The 15,133-nt window shown below is 45.2% G+C and overlaps 1 long non-coding RNA gene across 1 annotated transcript in view; it reads right to left on the bottom strand.

Moving 5' to 3' along the window:
- Nucleotides 1-527: 527 nt before the first annotated feature.
- LOC144499205 (uncharacterized) overlaps nucleotides 528-15,133 on the bottom strand; it is a 32,950-nt gene continuing 18,344 nt past the window's right edge. The window contains exon 3 of the long non-coding RNA XR_013498793.1: nucleotides 528-2,479. This is a non-coding gene — a long non-coding RNA (uncharacterized LOC144499205). The remainder of the gene's footprint in view (nucleotides 2,480-15,133) is intronic.

Here is a 15,133-nt window from a genome sequence, read left to right as displayed (position 1 = left end):
TGTCTGCAATACGCAATCTAATTACATTCTGCATTTACTAAGAAAAACCCGCCTGATTTCCCAGTAGCAAGGTTTAAATAAAGAAACAGATGCTCGATTTCTATTTGTACATTTAATGGAACAGCAACACGGGAATTTATGTGGTGACTGGGCAAGTGATCGTTAGTCACCAGCCTTGAGTTGCTTGTTTTAAGCGAAATGATTCAACCTTTTTTCACAGAGGTTTCACCTTACAGCAAAGTGTGACACTAACAAACTACTTACCAAAGCTTTGACTGAGTAATAATACTGGGGAAAAATCCAATCTTTTGTCAGTATTTTGTATAAATTAAAATCTATTATGTTGATTATTTCATGGTTTTACTGATTATTTCACAGATCATTCAGTTTAAATTAACACAAATGCCATGCCAATCAGTTATATCCTTACTATGGACCATGTTCATCTTTCTAACTGCTTTGAGAATGTATATTTATATATTTTAATTCCTTGTCACACGTATGCTGCCCAGTGATGCAAGACGTTTCTCTCAAGATACCCATCTAAACTAGAATGTAAAGAAGAGTCTTCATAATTATTCTGATGTGGAGATGCCGGCTTTGGACTGGGGTGGGCACAGTAAGAAGTCTCACAACACCAGGTTAAAGTCCAAGAGGGTTAGTTGGAAGCACGAGCTTTTGGAGCGCTGCTCCTTCACCAGGTGAGTGGAGGTTAGTTCACAAACATGGCATATATAGACAAAGACACAATTTCAAGATAATTACTGATTGGAATGTGAAGAATGTTTGGGATGCGAGTCTTTATGAGTAATCAAGTCTTTACAGGTGCAAACAGTGTGTGTGTGGAGAGAGGGATAATCACAGGTGAATTGTCTCAAGCCAGGACAGTTAGTAGAACTTTGCAAACACAGGCCAAGTGGTGGGGTTTACATGTAATGTGGCATGAACCCAAGATTCCAGTTGAGGCCATCCTCATGCATGCGGAACTTGGCTATCAGTTTCTGAAAGTTCCACACGCATGAGGACACCCTCAACCGGGATCTTGGGTTCATGACACACTACATGTAACCCCCACCATACTGCCAGGGTTTGCAAAATCCTACTAACTGTCCTGGCTTGAGACAATTTAACCTGTGACTATCCCTCTCTCCATGCACACTGTCTGTACCCTGTAAAGACTTGATTACCTGTAAAGACTCGCATTCCACCAATTCTTCACATTCCAATCTGTAATTATCTTGTAATTGTGTCTTTGTCTATATATGCCGTGTTTGTGAACCTACCGCAACTCACCTGATGAAGGAGCAGCGCTCCGAAAGCTCGTGATTCCAAATAAACCTGTTGGACTTTAACCTGGTGTTGTGAGACTTCTTACTATAATTGATCTGAAGTAATGAAGTGTTCTGTCAATTGTAAATGGGTCTTCCTAGGAAGCACCTCAACACCCCCAGACTGCTGCTGACATGGGCCAAGTGCTGACAAGTGGGATTAGGTGAGCAGGTCAGGGCCTTTCATGCATCGGTGCAGACTCGATGGGCTAAATGGCCCATCTTCTGCACTGTAGTAGTCTGTGATTCCGATTCTGTGATTGTAATATAGCTATCCTCTGCACCAAATCCCGTGGACGTTGCTGGAATGTGAACACCATCCGCAACATTGCTAGGATTATAGTTAAATAACAATTCTAGACTTGGATAATTCTCCTCCAGTGAGTGTATCAGACAGAAAGCTCAGCAGGGGGATTGAGACCTTTACACTGGCCCGGTTACTGAAGAGTTGAGATGTCTTGTCAATTTGACAACAGTTTGTGCAGAAAGATTTGTGTAAGTTATGATTTTATCCCTGTTGTTTTGCAAGGGATAAAATGCTTAAAGTTAACAAATGTAGCTGTATGTGGGAAGAATTTAACACTCTGAATGCAGTGCAGTTTTAAACTCTGACAGAGATTCAGTGCATGCAGAAACGCAGACTGAAATGCCACAGTAAATCCAACAGATCTCTCCATAACTCTTATTTTTACACTCCAGAATATCTAGATTAAGAAATAATTGCTCTTTCAAATGTGCTTTTAGTTGTGGTAACCAGGCTGTTGCATGTGGACCAGTCGAGGAGTGGCTCAGAGTTCACTTTATTGGCAGCAGAGTCAAAGATCTTGTCAAATGCTCATTAGTACACGGAGAGGCAATGCCCTAGTGGGATTATCACTGGACTATTAATGCAGAAACTCAGCGAATGTCCTGGGGACCAGGGTTCAAATCCCACTACGGCAGATGGTGGACTTTGAATTCAATCTGGAATTAAGAATCTGCTGATGACCATGAGACCATTCTCGATTGTCAGAAAAACCCATCTGGTTCACTGATGTCCTTTAGGGAAGGAAATCTGCTGTCATTACCCGGTCTGGCCGACATGTGGTTGACTCTTCAAAGGGCAACTAGGGATGAGCAATAAATGCTGGCCAACCAGTGACGCCCGTGTCCTGCGAATGAATAAAAATGAGCATAACCAATATCCATTTGAGAATGCAGGGGCTGGCAGTACTCAACCTGTTCCATCCAGCGAGCAAGAGTTAGTTGGTTGGTGCAGCAACCTTTCGCAGGAGCGGAATTTTATCTGTATATGTTCACGCAATCTGTGACACCAGAGTCAGATTTTTAAGGGCTTATCATAGAATCATGGAATCTGCAGTGCAGAAGGAGGCCACCTGGCACATCGAGCCTGCACTGACCACAATCCCCCCCAGGTCCTATCCCCATAACCCCACACATTTACCCTCCTAGTCCCCCTGACACTAAGGAGTAATTTTTCATGGCCAATCAATGCAAAATGGCCTGGCAGTTTCCAGAACTTGCCACCAAAGACCAGTTACAGCCAAATGCCATGAACAACTTGAGGAAGCCACGGTGGCGTGGCATATCATGGCCAATCAACCTAACCCTGCACATCTTTGGAGTGTGGGAGGAAACCAGAGCACTCGGAGGAAACCCACGCAGACACGGGGAGAACGTGCAAACTCCACACAGTGACCCAAGCCCGGAATCGAATCCAGGTCCCTGGCGCTGTGAGGCAGCAGTGCTAACCACCGTGCCACCGTGGCTTCCTCAAGTTGTTCAGCGTTCCTTTGAGAAATTGTTGTCCCACGTTTTCCGCTTGTCTGCGTGGGTTTTCTCCGGGTGCTCCGGTTTCCTCCCACGGTCTGAAAGACGTGCTGATTAGGTGCATTGGCCATGCTGAATTCTCCCTTAGTGTATCCAAACAGGCGCCGGAGTGTGTCGATGAAGGGATTTTCACAGTAACTTCATTGCAGTGTTAATGTAAGCCTTTTTGTGACACTAATAAATAAACTTAAACTTTAAACTTTTATATTTCTTCACGGGATGTGGGGGTTTCTGGCTAGGCCAGCATTTATTGCCCATCTGTAGTTGCCCTTGAGAAGGTGGCCACAGTCTTAAACAATCTGGACGTTGGTGCAAGTTGTCATTCAGGGTCCAAATTCGAATGGACCTGTACCTACCTGGCCCATGTAGTGGAAACACAAGTCCTATCATTGTACATTCCCAGCTGTGATTATCTGCCCAGTAAATGTAATGGTTATAGAATTTGCAGACTGGGACTGCACATTTTTATAAGATGGATGACGGCCACATACCGCGGTGAGCGTATTTGAGGTTTATCGCCTTGGGCGGCACGGTGGCACAGTGATCAGCACTGCTGCCTCACAGCACCAGGGACTCGAGTGCAATTCCTGGCCTCGGGTCACTATCTGTGTGGAGTTTGCACGTTCTCCCCGTGTCTGCGTGGGTTTCCTCCGGGTGCTCCGGTTTCCTCCCACAGTCCAAAGATGTGCAGGTTAGGTGGATTGGCCATGCTAAATTGACCCTAGTGTCAGGGGGATTAGCGGGGTAAAGATGTGGGGTTAGAGGAATAAGGCCTGGGTGGGATTATGATCGGTGCTGACTCGATGGGCCAAATGGCCTCCTTCTGCACTGTAGGGATTCTATGAATTGACAAGCTTCTTCAGAAAGTCCATAAACGTGTAAAAGTTGATAAAACCTAGTGGCGGAGTGCTACAGTTCACTCAGAGAGTCTGGTTGCCATGGCAACACGAACATTTGCATGCATGTTGCAATCTGGACAGTGATGGTGGAGGGTCCAACTCCTCTCCTTCACAGGGCTGACCAGGAATCTCTCCCACTCTTACTGCCTGCCAGAGATGCATTTGGAAAGGTTTGCTGATTGATACTCGACCTCTTTGAGTGTGTTAGGAACGCACATTCCTTGGCTGTCAAATCCTTGTGCAGGAATCAAACTCAGAGCTTCGGACACAGAAACTAGAACTTTCCGACCTCGCCTGCAGCTGGATTATCCGGTCTTGCTGTTGGGAATGGAGAATTGGCAGAGCGCCAAATTCTCCATTCTCGCTAGCAGGACGTGCAAGATCGGAGAATTCCACCCAGAGGCAGGGTTGCTCTGCACTGCGCCACAAGACTCTCAGATAAAATGTACACAGTTGCAACTAAGGGGCATTTTTCCTGAGGTCACATTGAAGTTTATCTATTCATGTCACAAGCAGCCTTACATTAACACTGCAATGAAGTTACTGTGAAAAGTCGCCACACTCCGGCGCCTGTTCGGGTACCCTGAGGGAGAATTTAGCATGGCCAATGCATCTAACCAGCATGTCTTTCGGACTGTGGGTGGAAACCGGAGCACCCGGAGGAAATCCACGCAGACACGGGGAGAATGTGCAGACTCCACACAAACAGTAACCCAAGCAGGGAATTGAACCCTGGTCCCTGGTGCTGTGAGGCAGCAGTGCTAACCACTGTGCCACTGTGCTGCCCACTGTTAAATCACAGTGAAAGATGGAAAAGAAAACTGGGCCAGCATAAAGCAGGCTGTCCATTCTTGCCTGATTCTTGCTCAAGACCAATTTTACTCCCAGCTCATTGACCTTACTCTGATTTTTAATTCGAGTTTTTGTTGGAGTCAGTACTAATGGCATTGAAAAATGACAAAAAGAATTTCACTCCTGCTTGCTGCATTTGTGTGATAGCATGGCCTCTTTAAGGGGACAACCCCTGATGGCCACACAAGCGGGCCAGACCCTGTGGAGAGGCAGCGTGGGAGGCCAAGCCAATCGTGAGCAAGGGCGCACCTCCTGGGTTGAGGAGGATCCTCAGTTGGAACCAGGGCGGAGTGCGGAACAGTCATGCGTACCATTCGGTCAGACCCTTGTTGTTCTAGCCATCATTGGTAATAAACCCTTTATGCCTTTAAACCACAACAAGTCACTTTCAAAGTTATTACACTGGCGACGAGGAAAAAAATGTTTGTTTGTCATTGGGGATCACAGTGTGCAGCTGGAGGGGGAGGCGAGTTGAGCGTCAAATCTGTGAAGGAGCAAGGTGCATAGACACATTAAAATGCCTTAAATTTGAAAGACTGAACTGTTTGACCCCCGAAGATGAAAACTAGAACCAGTATGTCGAAAGGCAGGTCATCATTAGACTTTTAATTTCAGATTTTTCCAGATTCTGCCATGGTGAGATTTGAACCCGGGTCCTCAGAGCATTATGCTGGGTCTTTGGATTATACGTCCAGTGTCAATACCACTACGGCACCGCTTCCCCATTGTGAACTGAGGTGAGTGGTATCGAACCCCTCAGGCTGTGTGACTCACATTGGATGTTCACAGTGAATATTATCACATGTATCACAATTGTATGGAAGCACCTCAGAGTGCCACCTGCTCTATGTAGTCAACTTAAATACCTTTACACCAGTTGTCAAGACAATTTTGAAATGTCTGTAATGTTTATGTGACTGTATTGAAGAACCTCAGAGTGTAACTTGATCCGTGAGAGAAAGCCTGAATATTATTGCATTGTGTACGATGGCCGTTTTGCAATGTTTTGTAATGTTCTTTCAGATATTGAACAAATAAAGTCTATTTTCCCAATTGTGAAAGGCCCGGGATTGAAGTCGAGGTGAGAAACTTACAGCTCTGTATAAAGGAGTGAGTGAATCTCACTGTCAGATTGCCACTCCATGGATGATCCAGACCCGTGTGATTGAAGTTTTATTTTGTTGCAGTCTTGTTGTCTAAAATAGAATTTAAGTTAATTTGCATAAATATGAGTCATACATAACATGACTTATTTTTGCCCTCTGTGCAAATACATTAATCAGCTGTTATTCAAATCAAATCTGTTGCCAATGTTCCAAAATAATTTAAATAGGTGTATGGATACCAAAACTGTTAGTGCTGGATATTAACGGCTCTCTGGGATGGGATGGAAGGTAAGGGTGACTGCGAGGGTGGAATGCCCATTACCTTCACATCGGCCGCTATGTTATCAGCATGGAGGAGGTAGAGGAAGATTCACCAGCCTAGAATGAATAAAATAGGCTTGACTTCTCCAATCTAATGTAACATCGAGGGATGGGTTTAGTGGACTTATAACTGTATAAAGTTATATTTCTTTTTTTTTATTCATCTGAGGGACATGGGCATCGCTGGCTGGGCCAGCATTTATTGTCTATCCCTAGTTGCCCCTGTTCAGAGGGCAGTTGAGAGTCAACCACTTTGCTGTGGCTCTGGAGCCACATGTAGGCCAGCCCAGGTAAGGACGGCAGATTTCCTTCCTGAAAGGACATCAGTGAACCAGATGGGTTTTTTCGACAATCAACAGTGGTTTCATGGTCATCAGTAGATTCTTAATTCCAGACATTTTTTATTGAAGTCAAATTCCACCATCTGCCGTGGTGGGATTCGAACCCGGGTCCCCAGAACATAGGCTGAGTTTCTGGATTAATAGTCAGGCAATGATACCACTAGGCCATTGCCTCCCCATTTCATTGAGGCCGTAGGTACATTGGACTTACGGGCTTTCATCTTATCAACTCTTACCCTGTTTATCTAAATGTGTAATAGTTAATTCTATGGATTTCCTTGCCTGGAACAATGAATATTTTTCAATTGACAGCTCCTTCCATGACCAGCTCTGATCAAAATGTATTGCTTCAAGCAAACATTAATGAGCTACGTTATGGGCTCACCTGATTATCTTAAATTGGCTGTTGGTGTAGCTATTCGCACACTCAGGATTGCTCAGCAAGTGCTACCCCATCAAGGAATCACATCTTACATTAAACATTTAGGTTAGGGTTTTGCACATATAGGCTGGTTGAGTACAGTATGTACTCTGCCTATTACAAAATACTGAAGAAGCATGCTATTTCATTCGATCAGCCAGTCACTGGGTATATGCCCTACAAACCTGGCACTATATTTAAACTGAAATTCATACATTCGTATTTGATTCTGCAATTGGGCAGCATTTACTGAGCAACCCTGAGCATGTAAAAAAACTACAGTATCCAAAAGTCTGAGATCACGTGCCAACCCACTCAAGAACATCTCTTTCCCTGCTGCCATCAGACTTTTGAATGGATTTATCATATATTAAGGTGATCTTTCTCTGCACCCTAGCTATGTCTGTACTCTATATTCTGCACTGTCTCCTTTCCTTCTCCCCTATGCACTATACGAATGGTATGCTTTGTCTGTATTACGTGCAAGAAACAATATTTTTCACTGTACACTGCTGCCTCACAGCTCCAGGGACCTGGGTTCGATTCCCGGTTTGGGTCACTGTCTATGTGGAGGTTGCACATTCTCCCCATGTCTGTGTGGGTTTCTTCTGGGTGCTCCGGTTTCCTCCCACAAACCAAAAATGTGCAGGTTAAGTGCATTGGCCATGCTAAATTGTCCGTTTGTGTCCCAGAATGTGTAGGCTAGAGGGATTAGCGGGTAAATGTGTGGACTTACGGGGATAGGGCCTGGGTGGAATTGTGGTCGGTACAGACACGATGGGCTGAATGGCCTCCTTCTGCACTGTATGGATTCAATGATTCCTTGAATGAATCGTATCTCAATACATGTGAAAATAATAAATCAAATCAAATCAAATCAAACAATAACAATCATTTTAAGATCAGCAGTCAATCTCGTGACATGGCTCCTTTATACTTGCTAGAACTGAAATACCTTCAGATGCAGGAGCCTATTCCCTGCAAACAAAAGGATTGGACGACATTCTCCGACATTCAAGCTGCATGTTTCTCGCCGGCCAGAGGTGGCGCGTTGTTTGCTAGTGACGGGATTCTCTGGAGAATCCCACCGGCATGAATGACTGGAGAATTCCGGCCAATGTGATTAAGCCTTGCACCACTTTGAGTCACCCAGGAGCTTGGGGAGCCTTCAGTTCTCTATTGTTTCCTCCATAACAATCCCTCAATGAATCAGAGTCAACTGTCCAGCCAATCAGCACCCTTTTCTCCTGTGGTATAAATTGTTGTGGTGGTTTGAAATTTGGCATTCTGGCATTTGTCCTGATAAGTGCAAGGCAAAAAGCTTCGGCAACATGTCTCTCTTCTCAACAATAATGACAAATAATTGCCCAAATTTTCTGGCAATTTCCTGAAAGAATATAAGTTCATTTTTCCAAACTTAGATAGTTGTTTTTTTTTTAACCTTGCAATGCTGAATTATTATTTATTCAAAAGAAGCGATGACTCATGTTTATTCCCTCTCTGACTCTGGCCTGCTCTGTATTCCTACTACCTCTCTCTTCTTGCCATTGCTGCTATGATCTTCAGTCATCGTAATCCTGTACTCGGGAGTTTTCCTCCCACTATTCTATGTGTCATTATACATCGCCCACCAGCAAAGCCTCCTCAAAACATATATATTCAGCCAAATGTTCCAACATCTCTCCCAACTTTTTTCCTAATTCCTGATTATTCTCTATTTCCCCAACACCGTAGGGCATCTTTAGCACAGTTAGGAGATTTTGCTATTTTAAAAGTGCAACACAAATCAAGTTGTCTGGTAGGCAACTGGGAAACACTGGAAAATATGGGATCTGATGAACAAGGTCTGAGGACCATGTCCAAAAGAAAAGGGCCTAGATTATCTCTTCAATTTTGCCTGATAATTGGTATGAATTTGGGCAAAATGATTTTATTGCACTGATGAACCACACAAAAAAACCAAATCATCATAGAATCCCTACAGTGCAAAAAGAAGCCAATCGGTCCATCGAGTCTGCACCAACTCTCCAAAAAAGCATCCCACCCAGGCCCACCTCTTCTGCCCTGTCCCCATAGCTGTTACATTTAGCATGACTAATCCACCTAACCTGCACAACTTTGGTCGTTAAGGGGCAACTTAGCATGGCCTAATCCACCTAACCTGAACACCTTTGGACATTAAGGGGCAATTTAGCATGCCCAATCCATCTAACCTGTACATCTTTGGAATGTGGGAGGAAACCGGAGCTTCCGGAGGAAACCCACAAAGTCACGGGGCAAACGTACAAACTCCAGACAGACAGTTGCCCAAAGCCGGAATTGAACCTGGGTCCCTGACGTTCTGAAGCAACAGTGCTAACCACTGTGCCATCGTGCCATGGAAGAGACAAGCCTAGCCCTCCCCACACACTCCGGACACCCGGTGCATCAGAAGACATTCACTACCCCCCACCCCAACCATAGTATTTCCTGAGAGGGGCAAAAGATTTGGAAAATTATGCTCAAACCCACTGAGCCAATGAAAACGAAGGCCGGGATTCTCCCAACCTGCCCGCCACTGGAATTTTAGCGGGTGGGTTGCGGAGAATGTGAAACCCCAATTTCCGGCTTTTAGACCAGCGCGGCCGGAAAATCCCGCGCAAGATCACAAGCTGACTCTTGGTCTGATGAACTTTCAAGGACCTACCTCTTAGGCAAACATTCCTCCATGAATCACTCCAGATCTCTCTTGAATGAGCTGGCAATCGTCTCCATAGTAAAACTAGTCGTTAGAAATGGAAGGACCGTCTCTCAACTGATCTAACTCTGCCTTATTTTGCTGTCGAGACCTAACACTTTGAACCTATTTATGCAACTAAGGTGCTTCAGGCGAGGATGGAATCTGGTGAACTCCCTCCATGGTCTTCACATCAGCCACGGTGTGCGTGAGACCTAAACAGGACACAGTGTTCTCATTAACTAATTTATTATTTTCTGATGTTTGTGTAAGTAACGCACTACCTCATGAACCTACTCATTTAAAATAAACATCCAGGTTGTAAGGGGAGGGCTGTACTGCTTACAGAAGTAGCTTTTTGATACAAGAAGAATTTGGTGTTTTTAGAAGCAGTATACTTCTTGCATATTTCACTTAAGCAAAGAGCACACAGGGAATACTGTGGTGTTTTTTTTGACCATGATATTTACGTTTTTAACATTCCAGCAACACATTCCCAAACATTGGGTTCAACTCTAGTATGTCATAGTTCCGTCACACATGTTCTGAACAAAATTTGAGCTGCTCACTGTTAGCCAGTTTTCCCAAAAACGAAAAACCTCACCCCAAAAGACGTCTAAACTCATCACCAGGCTTTGCAAGGGCAGAAGGGGTCGAGCAGAACAAATAAAGAGAAATGAAGTGAGAGCGGGTGCTGCATGTAGCAGTGAATTTTCAGACAAATGTTGGGGTAACATAGCACTCAACTTTCCTGTTTCAGATGCCGAGTAGAGCCGGTGCTGTGTGCTGTGCTTGCAAAGGAGGATTGCCTTCCATGGAACCATCTCCAGGGATCAGCATTGCAACATGTCTGCAACTTGATACAGCGAGGTTCAATGCCAAGCTGTTACTGGCCCTTAGGGAGGCTTAGGGTTGATCTTGTAGAGGCCTATTAAATAATGAGGGGCATGGATCAGTTAGATAGTCAACATCTTTTCCCAAAGGTAGGGGAGTCTAAAACTAGAGGGCATAGGTTTAAGGTGAGAGGAGAGAGATACAAAAGCGTACAAAGGGACAATTTTTTCACTCAGAGAGTGGTGAGTGTCTGGAACGAGCTGCCAGAGGCAGTAGTAGAGGCGGGTACAATTTTGGCTTTAAAAAGCATTTAGACAGTTACATGGGTAAGATGGATATAGAGGAATGTGGGCCAAATGCGGGCAATTGGGTCTAGCCTAGTGGTAAAAAAAAAAGCGCAGCATGGACAAGTTGGGCCGAAGGGCCTGTTTCCATGCTGTAAACCTCGGTGACTCTATGTACCAAAGTTATGTGCATGGTCAGTGCAGGTGTTCCAAACGATGGCACGCCTCTGCAGTTGGCTCTCTGACAATGTACAGGTAAATTTTCCATTCCTGCCCGTCACAGGAATTGTCACAGGTGGGGACGGAAAATTTGACGGGCCATTGAAAGGTCTGTAGATGTCGGGCGGGAATTTCTGGTGTCAGGTCGGCGGGACTTTGAGAAGACAAGTTTGCAAAGATCCAGAAACTCAATGGAACAGTAGCAGACCATTCAGCCTCGTAATCTTCTCCTGCCATTCCATTAAGTCAGGGCTAACCTGTATGTCACGTTAATGGAACAAACTCTGATTGAGCCCAACCCACCAGCAACTTCAGTTAAAAAAGTTGAGGCGACCTTCTGAAGGCAGTGCCAATAAAATAAATTAAAAACATAAAGTCTCACCCGAACACCCTCCTCCCAACAAGCACAGCAACACCCCTGCCCACTGAACTACTCCCAATGGAGCACCCCTCCCCATGGACAACCCCACAATAGAACATTCACACCACACACACACCCCCTCCCACCCTCCCCACGGGCCTTCTCTGGGATCAAGCACCCTGCTGTCTGAGTGCTGCCAGTCAATCAGAGTCCACCAGCTCTATTGAAAGACAGAGCCACTGGTGGGGGGGGAGGGGGGGGGTAGCTACTGTCAGTGCAACAACACCTACCCAGGCCTAATATCGGCGCTGGATCGAAGAAAACAGGTGAGTGATGGCAAGAGGGGAATTGTGGGATGGGGATCATGAGGAGGAGGGTGAGTGGGTCAACTGCAATGGCAGGGTGCATTTGCATGTATTGGAAGCTACATATATTGATGCACCAGGGCCCTCATCTTTTCAGACAGAAAGAACAGGTGAACACATTGCGCCTGTTTCATTTAACAAAAAACAGTGGCAGCCATTCACTGGTTCATTCCTCAGGGCAATGCCTTGACCAATCAGAGTTAAACTGCTTGGTTTAAGTTTTCAAACAATGCTTGACAATTAACTGTCAGTAACTATCAACTGATGCATTCTCCATGGTCAGGCCTCTACCAATCAGAGTCCACTTGCCAACCAATCAGGAGTCTCTCCTCATATAGTAATACAGGCGATGGCACAGCGGTGGTGTCACTGGACTAGTAATCCAGGGATCCAGGGTAATGCTCTGGGGACCCAGGTTTTAATCCCACCCACGGCAGCTGTTGGAATTTGAATTCAATAAAAGTCAGGAATTAAAAATGTTTGATAAAACAATTGCTGATTGTCATAGAGGGAAGGTCTGGCCTATATGTGACTCCAGATCCACGGTTATGTAGTTGACTCTTAAATGGCCTAGCAAGTCACTCGGATCAAGGGCAATTAGGAATGGGTAATAAATGTTGGTTCATCAGGGAGGTTCACATCCCATGAATGAATGAATTTTTAAAAAATGTCGTTCCCCTTATTTCTGGTCTTCTTGCAAATTGCAAATTTAGGCAAGCATCATGATCGGCTCAGGCGTGGAGGGCCGAAGGGCCTGTTTCTGTGTTGTACTGTTCTTTGTTCTTTGTTCTTTGTCCTGATGAGTAAAAGATGAAAAGCTTCAACAAAAAATGTCTTTTTTCAGCAAGCCTAATTTTATTTGTAGGATTTCAATTTTTTGACTTAGATAATTCCACTTCTGTCATGGTGCAAGAACAAAATCTCCAAAGTTCCCTTCTTTCATGTAGGGGCAATGACTACAGAGATTTTCCTTTTAACACACTGTGTGCGAGATGTTATTGCATTGCTAAAAATCCCAATTCTGGCTTAGGTTCAAGTAAAGATAAAATGGTTTTTGTGATGTCTGCAATATCAATAAGAAAATATCCAGCGTGTATTGTGCAAATTCTGCCGAGCATTGAAGCTTCAGGGTTCAAAGAAGCAGGTTTAAAAAATAACATTTTACAAACAGTTCACATACTAAGAGAGCGGAATTGGGAGGGAACAGCAAAAAAACTCCCTCCGGGCAAAACGTGTCAGTTACAGTCTGGGCGGAAAACAGAATAAAACATCTTCAATACCCATGTAGCCAAATCTGGATGACTCGTTTTAAAACACAATCACCTTTGGTCTGTGCCACGCTCCATCGAAGATGTTTAAGTAAAGGTGTTGATACATACTACTTCAGTTACTCCTGGTGTCAATTTGGCAAACCTGGCCTAAGAACTGCCAGGCTTGCCGCAAGCACGGCGGCACAGTGATTAGCACTGCTACCTCACAGTGCCAGGGACCCCGGTTCGATTCCCAGCTCGGGTCACCGTCTGTGTGGAGTCTGCGCGTTCTCCCCATGGTTTTCCTCCAGGTGCTCCGGTTTCTACCCACAGTCCCAGTGACATGCTGGTTGGATGCATTGGTCATGCTAAATTCTCCCCGTGTGTACCCGAACAGGCGCCAGGGTGTGGCGACTGTATGTGCTGCTAATTTTCACAGTAACTTCATTGCAGTGTTAATGCAAGCCTGCTCGTGAAACTGATAAATAAATTTTAACTTTAAGTGAAGCCAAAATTGGACCAAAGACCAGGAGGGTTGACATCAAAAAGTGGGGGTGGGAAGGACTTGATAAAGCCTGAACTCTTAAAAGGCTGCTGCTTACGCTTTAAGCAAACTGAGTTTCTCTGCCACAGAAATTGCCAAACAATGACAGACACTCAAAGAAGAAATCTAGGCTAAAATGAGACTGTTTGAGGAGATACCCTGGGAAGGTTGTTGTAAGATACGATAAGGGCGGCACGGTGACACAATGGTTAGCACTGCTGCCTCGCAGCCATGATGTGGAGATGCTGGTGTTGGACTCGGGTAGGCACAGTAAGCAGTCTCACAACACCAGGTTAAAGTCCAACAGGTTTATTTGGTAGCACAAGCCACAAGCTTTCAGAGCACGGCCCCTTCATCAGGTGAGTGGGAGTTGTGTTCACAAACAGGGCATATATCTTGATACAAACTCAATTTACAAGATAATGGTTGGAATGCGAGTCTTTACAGGTAATCAAGTCTTAAAGGTACAGACAACGTGAGTGGAGAGAGGGTTAAGCACAGCTTAAAGAGATGTGTATTGTCTCCAGCCAGGACAGTTAGTGAGATTTTGCAAGCCCAGGCAAGTCGTGGAGGTTACAGATAGTGTGACATGAACCCAAGATCCCGGTTGAGGCCGTCCTCATGTGTGCGGAACTTGGCTATCAGTTTTTGCTCAGCGATTCTGCGTTGTCGTGTGTTGTGAAGGCCGCCTTGGAGAACGCTTACCCAAAGATCAGAGGCTGAATGCCCGTGACCGCTGAAGTGTTGCCCAACAGGAAGAGAACACTCTTGCCTGGTGATTGTTGAGTGGTGTTCATTCATCCCTTGTCCTAGCGTCTGCATGGTCTCCCCAATATACCATGCCTGGCCACTCACACACACACACACTCACGCACACCACTGACGCACATACTCACGCACACACTCACACACTCACACACACACACACACACTTACACACACACACACTCGGCCAACGTTGTCGACCTGATACGCTGCAGGAAAGGATGTCCCGAGGCATGGCTGTTCTGGCTGGAGACAATACACATCTCTTTAACCTGTGCTTAACCCTCTCTCCACTCACATTGTCTGTACCTTTAAGACTTGATTACCTGTAAAGTCTTGCATTCCAACCATTATCTTGTAAATTGAGTTTGTGTCTTTACATGCTGTTTTTGTGAACAGAACTCCCAGTCACCTGACGAAGGAGCAGCGCTCCGAAAGCTAGTGGCTTGTGCTACCAAATAAACCTGTTGGACTTTAACCTGGTGTTGTGAGACTTCTTACTGTGCCTCGCAGCGCCAGCGGCCTGGCTTCGATTCCGGCTCTGGGTCACTGTTTGTATGGAGTTTGTACGTTCTCCCTGTGTCTATGTGTTTTTTCTCTGGTTTCCTCCCACAATCCAAAAGATGTGCTGATTAGGTAGATTGGCTATGCTAAATTGCCCCTTGGTGTGCAAATGATGTGCAGGTTAGGTGGATTA

Source organism: Mustelus asterias, chromosome 9 (assembly GCF_964213995.1).
Source record: "Mustelus asterias chromosome 9, sMusAst1.hap1.1, whole genome shotgun sequence".
Taxonomy (NCBI): Eukaryota; Metazoa; Chordata; class Chondrichthyes; order Carcharhiniformes; family Triakidae; genus Mustelus; species Mustelus asterias.
This window is presented reverse-complemented; position numbering and strand designations above follow the sequence as displayed.